Genomic DNA, 7,158 nt, shown 5'->3' on the forward strand with positions numbered 1-7,158 from the left:
CTCAATTCTACTCCAAGATAGGGATGGTGTTTGACAATGGTGAGGTCTTGTCCTTGCATTTGGTAGTTAAAGTTGCTCTTTTCTCTTTTATTTGTGGCCTGCATAATTGCACATTTTGCGACATTGAATTCCATTTGCCAAGTATCTGCCCATTTTTGGATGGTATTCAGGTCCTCTTGTAGAACTAGATGGTCATTTCTGGATGTTATTGGCCGGTAGAGAACACAGTCGTCAGCAAATAAACGAACGGTTGACTGAATGTTATCGTTAATGTCGTTAATGAAAATAAGGAAAAGCGTAGGTCCTAGCAATGTCCCTTGTGGAACTCCTGATGTTACTTTCGTTGTTACTGATCTTTCTCCTTCTAATACGACTAGTTGTTTTCTGTTTGTTAGGAATTCATCTATCCATTGCCTTGTTGTTCCATTTATTCTATAATATTCTAATTTAGTTGAAAGTCTTCTGTGAGCCACTTTGTCGAAAGCTTTTGAGAAGTCTAGGATTGCGATGTCTACTTGGATGTTTTTGTTCATATACCTAGAGATGTCATCTGTCGTCATCAAAAGCTGGCTCTCACAGGATCTCTTTGCTCTAAAGCCATGTTGGTACTCATTCAAAATATTTTGAGAATCTAGATGGTCCATAATGTTAGAGACAATTATATGCTCAAGTACCTTGGATGCTACTGCTGTCAGTGATACTGGCCGGTAGTTAGATGGTTTTGACCGGTTTCCCTTTTTATATACAGGAACTATGTTTGCATCTTTCCAATCAGCTGGTATTTCAGAGGTATCAAGCAAGTGTTGGTAAATCAGAGTTAAGATGGAGGATGTAACTGATGTTGTTTCTTTTAATATTCTGATTGGTATTTGATCTGGTCCCGTAGCTTTACTTGGGTTTAGTCTGTTTAGTGCCTTTTCTACCCCATTCTTACTTATCTTTATGTTCTTCATTGGTTTGTAAGGCGATTTCTCTTTAGATGGTAGATTATCTGTGTCTTCATTGGTAAATACTGATGTGAATTGGTTATTGAGTGTCTCTGCCTTCTCCTTTCCTGTTTCTGCTATGTTACCATTACTCTTCAGTGTGCTTATGCCTATTGTGTCTTGTTTCCTTGTTTTAATGAATTTTCAGAATTTCTTTGAATTGTTGTCTCTCTCTGGATCCAAAATATCATTCAGATAGTTCCAATAATTGATATGTAATTTATTCCTGATAACGCTTCTAATTTTTTTGAATGCTTGTTTATTCTTTTCTGTCTTGTTCTTCTTTGATTTATTATAGAGTCTTTGTTTCTTTCTGATCAGTTTCTTTAACTCATTTGTCATCCAAGGGACATGAAAGTGTCTCCCAATTTTTTTCTTAGGAATGTACTGGTCTATACAGGAGTGAACTGTAGTTTTAAATTCTGTCCAGTATTCTTCAACAGAGGGGTTTTGGGGTTTTATATGCTGTTGGTTCATTTTATCTCTTAGTTCTGTGAGTTTATTTTTTATTTCTTCCCAGTCTGCTTTCTTATAGTTTGGTACTGTTCTCTTTGCTTGTTTTGGTATTTTGGCCTTTATTTTAGCTGGGTCGAGGCCTCTGCTGGTGGACTGTTAGTCCCCGAGGGTCTCTACAGCCCAGTAGCTAAGTACTTCGTTACTAGCTTTAAAATACGGATGTATATTTAATTGCTGTTATAAAATTTAGAAATTCATTTCAAAATTAAGGATTATCTCCCTCATGCATAGCTCTTATCCTTGGACGAATTTGGCACGCTGTTTTTGGCTATATTTAGATCTAAAACTTCATAGTTATTTCGGATTTCAAACATTTCGGTTGAGCATCACTGAAGAGACATTATTTGTCGAAATGCACATCTGGTGCATCAAAATTGGTACCGTTTAAGTTTTACATTGTAACTGATAATATGTCATGATCGCTCTTGCCAATTGGAGGGCAGGTTGTGTGTCTCATTATCAGCGTGGGATGTGTTGTGATCATGAGGTCAAGCATTCTGTTGTTTCTTGTTGGTAGTCGATTAATCTGTTCCAAACAGTTGGAGTTAAGTATGTTGATAAGATGTTCATGCATTTGTTTGTTTCTTGATCCGTCTTCAATTTTGTCATTCTCCCAATCTACATATGTATATCACCAAGATTAAAGTCACCTCCAAGAAAAACTTTTGCATTTCTGTAAGTTCTGTTGCTCTTGATCTTTGCGATGGATTTTTCTAGTTCTTGTAGTGCATCTTCTTTTGCATCGGGTGGTCTGTATTAAGCTCCTACAAGTATTTGATCTTTCTCGTTGGGGTGTATTGTTACCCATTTGATTTCGCAGTCTGTGTTTAGGTCTGCACATTAATCTGTTTTGATATCAGGTTTTACCAAAATAATAACTCCACCACCTTCCTTATCTATCAATTCTTTCCGATCTTTCCTGTATATGTTATACTGGTACTGTTTATCAATGCCGTGTGGAAATATTTCGGCCGAGTTAAAGTTTGGGTCTAAGTGGCTCTCTGTACCAATGATGATGTCTGGTGAGGAGCTGGAAATGATGTTATGAAGCTCAAGCCCTTTGTTTCGTATGCTTTGGAAGTTTCTGATAAGCATTGTTATGTTGTCTTTTTCTTCATTCATGCGTTTATTATAGCTGATTGATACATTACTAGCAGTTGTCTGCAAGCTTTCTGTTGTCATCCCATTAGCGCCTGTGTTTGTTGATTCAATAGGTGTTTTGCTAAGAATCAGAGCATCCGACTCTTTGCGTATAGGTGATGATGACGCAGCAGGTGTTGTGCTAAGAATCAGAGCATCCGACTCTTTGCGTATAGGTGATGATGACGCAGCAGGTGTTGTGCTAAGAATCAGAGCATCCGACTCTTTGCGTATAGGTGATGATGACGCATCAGGTGTTGTGCTACGAATCAGAGCATCCGACTCTTTGCGTATAGGTGATGATGACGCAGCAGGTGTTGTGCTAAGAATCAGAGCATCCGACTCTTCGCGTATAGAGGACGATGTTGCAATAGGCGTGGGGATGTTTGTTGTGCTGTCGTTCAGTAAAAGACTGATGTGGCTAGATCTTAATGAGTTGGATTGTACATGTTGTCTTGGTGGTGGTGTTGCGTTTAGTTCACACTCTTGGTCTTTGCTGATTGTGAATCGGTTAGTTAGTTCTAATTTTTCTTTTGAGTCAAAGAATGTTGTTGACAGGTTTGGCAGTCCACACTGGAAGCATATCCAGCTTAAGCTGTTACCTTGTAGGGCTTTATAATGTGTGGATCAACGTTTGTGCACTTCGTGTGGTACCATATGTCACATCCATCACATTGTAGCGCTCTTGCGTTCCAATTGACATTCTCGTTGCAGATTCCGCATGGGTATTTTACTGATGTTGGGCCTGGGTGGGTTTGTATATCGCCAGCTTGTAGGATCAGCAAATACAAAAATAATATGGACTTGGAGCTGCTAGCCTTCGCTTTGTACTTACTTAAATATGGTTCGGCGGTCTGTTAAAACAATCTTCATCGTCCACATTTTATTTAAGAATTTCGTGATTGTCATACCGGTTGACAACATTCTTTAACCAAAATTCAATCTGCCAGAGTTTATATTTCTTATTCTATAATTATCCAAGCCAATATCCGGAGAACAAAATCATTTAAGCTCGTAATATTAAGACCTACTACCACTTTGATCTCGCCACGCGCGCCTATCATTTTCACATCGTAACAAGAATCAATCGTACACAGGTACATTCTACTTGCGTGACATTCTTTACTACATGTGCATGAACATACATGTATATTTCACGCCAATCAACAGTATAAAATCCAGAATTTAGAAGTATAGTCTACACTCTTTAGATTTGAATAAGCCGATATCAATTTACGAATCAGAACAACTGATATGTGTAGCAGTTCAATAAAACATATCATTACGGCATGATGTTTAGTTTCTTAATACTATTAGGCTATTGATCAAGACTATTAGATAATATGCTACAGATGTATTCACAAAATTCAACACTACACGCAATACAGATTGCAAAGATTGGCAATACAATGTCTCGATCGGCACGTGCTATCTGACACCACACGCCACCTAATCAAAGGAAGGTGTTGACAGAGTACAGGTAATCGCTTCAATTAGACAGTTTGGTTTGTTTTCTATATAATTTACGCCTTGCTAAAATTGTCTGACAAAGACCTTCCCTCCAAAAAATTACTGTCCAGATTAACGGTACAATTTGCAATGCATTTTTAAATTAACGTTTTGTAGTAAAAAAAATGACCGTCCAGATCCGGAACGCGAATTTCCGGATTAGTGATGCAAAATAACGTATAAAAATTCCATTCCCTAGAAAATTCATCCGAAAGGTGAAGCGTCCGAATTAATGGCGTCCGGATTACCGAGGCTCCATGGTGTGTGTGTATATATACATGTGTGTGTGTGTGTGTGTGTGTGTGTGTAAACGAATGTCGGTCAATCCGGCCCTAAGGTCGACCCGGCCCCAAGTCATTCTGGCCACAATTACCGTAGTCAGCCCGTCCCCATATACGTTTTATAGATATTTTCTGTTTATACTTTATGTAATGGGGTGGGAAGTACATTTATGTTTTATAAATGATGAAACATTGTTTAATATGATAAATAAAAAATGTATCAATTCATCAAATTTCAGTTAAAGCAATACAAGTTAACTTAATTCAAAATAAAAGATCAAATAGAATAACATAGACAATTTTATTGACAATTTATTCATTATCAAAATTTCATTTGAGTGGCACGTTTGTTATTTATTATTTCCTCATACTTTTAATACTCAAAATTTACATGATGTAATACATGTATTTTAAAACAAATGAAATGTGTAGGTATGAGGATTATATTAGTCATGCCGATAGGTGTTAATATTGGTGCAGACTACTGTGATAGTTGAAAGTACCGCCAGTTAATTACAGCTTGTATTGCTTTAACATATAACAATTAACACTTACAAATTGAAAAAAAAAAGATATAAAGAAATACAAATTCTAGAACTCTTTTAAGTGTGTTCCAAACAGATAACGTACACGTCACGCACATGTACATGTTACAAACAAATCTTTAATCTAAATCATGGTTATAATCACTACAAACAATATAATTATATTGATGTTTGGATGAAAATTATAGCATTAACTATAAATAAGAAGACAGTAAAAGCTTTATAAACCTTGGGGCCGGATTGACTAGGGCCGGATCAACTAGGGACGGTACGACTTGAGGACGGAACGACTAGGGGACGGATTAGTTTTGGGGCCGGAACGACCTGTTACCTGTGTAAACACGATAACATGGCACGCAATCTAATTAAAATCAGACTTCTTTGATCCGCGCAGTATACTCTGCGTAAAATTTGAAAATGTTCAGCTCAACTCGTGTCCATGCCTCTTTAAGAACCTTCTTGTTTATTCCTGAATATATAGCAACAAATTTACGTCATAGCAATAGCCCCTACAAACATATTCTGTCTGTCCATCCTTCCTATTTTGCATTTAGGAAACAATCCTGCAATTGACAGATAAGGCTTATGTTCAAATAGTGTGCAATGATTGATCTCAAAATCTACAGCCATTTCTATCCTCGATGTTTGAAAGATGCATTCAGTGTGTCATCAACGTGCAACATTGCTTATATACATGCAAGGGTTTTGTGTGTCATTTTCATGTATACGTTAAATCCCATTGACCTATGGTGGGTTTTCTTTATATCTTTCTTTATATCTCAGAAACTTTTACATCGTCCCTATAGCATTCCGTTTATCAATAGGCTCTCTGAGTAAATTAGTTTGGGTGTCACGTAGTATGGTGACGTCATATGCAACAATCCTTCAGACTTTGCTATTAAAAATTAGATAACAAATACGTATTGTACTGTACATAGCCCTGAATGACTGTCTTGGCAAGCCCTGAGGATCTCGTAACATGCCACTTCAATTTGTTATTTTATAGTGGACAAGAATTCTTCGTAAGGTACGATGACATTTGGATTCCTCCTTTGCACTTCCTCGTTGGTGATGAGGTCTTTGTATGAGATTCCTATCAGTCGTCTGAGACAAAAATGGAATATACAATGTAAATGAAAAATGCTGCTCCCGTGTACCAGCAGATAGGAATTTCAAATTACTGAAATAAAATGTTTAATCCACATGTTTTCGACTAATTCGAAAGTTATATCTCGCACTTCTGTAAAACGTGGAATAATCTCGCATGGCAGCAGCAGCTTAATGAACACAAATACTAGTAGTATCTAACATAAAAGCTGATCGATGTCTATGAATGTTTACTTATGCTTATACTTTTGTGTGATTTCATCGTGATTTATGTGTTATGAATTGTGTGAACTGCAAAATGCAAGTAAATCGGATGGAATATAAGAGAAAATCGGCTGATCAGCGAGTGAATACTGCGACTTAACACACAATACTTGTGATCGTTCTCGTCAATACCTATAACTCGCAGATAGATTATAGATTGTTTAATCCACTTGTTGTCAATTTCTCTAGTATTAGATCAGTGTTTGTAAAACATTGAAGAATTAAATATGATGGTGGCATTTCTTGGTTAGTAAACAAGTATTAAGAACTAACGCTAGTCAATGTATACGAGTTCCTATGTGGCAGCATGAAAATAATGCTTTGAAAAAAATTTAATTTTTACATCTTTTTTTGAATTAAAAAAAACCCAACATACTGTAGCTTTTAAAATATCATGGTCTTAAATCACACACCAAGAAGTTGCACAAAGAATTCACAACAAATGTAGCTGGAGTCATACTAAAAGTAAATACACAAATGGACACTGTTTGCAGTTGGAATGCGCTGGATAATCATGTATATCGAATCATATTCAAATATTTCGATTTCATTTCATATTCCGATAATTTTTCACTGATATGGAGACATCATAATTTCCGGTGAAGGGCTGCAAGATTTAGGCCTATCTAGGATCGGCGATTACGGCCTTTAATTAGGGTGGGATCTTTATTGTGCCACACCTCCTGTGACACGGGGCCTCGGTTTTTGAGGTCCTTTAGTCGCCTCTTACGACAAGCAAGGGGTACTGAGGACCCATTCTAACAAGGATCCCCACGGTACCAAATATTTCAAGGAACAATAACTATCTAT

This window comes from Ostrea edulis, chromosome 1 (genome assembly GCF_947568905.1).
Source record: "Ostrea edulis chromosome 1, xbOstEdul1.1, whole genome shotgun sequence".
Lineage (NCBI taxonomy): Eukaryota > Metazoa > Mollusca > Bivalvia > Ostreida > Ostreidae > Ostrea > Ostrea edulis.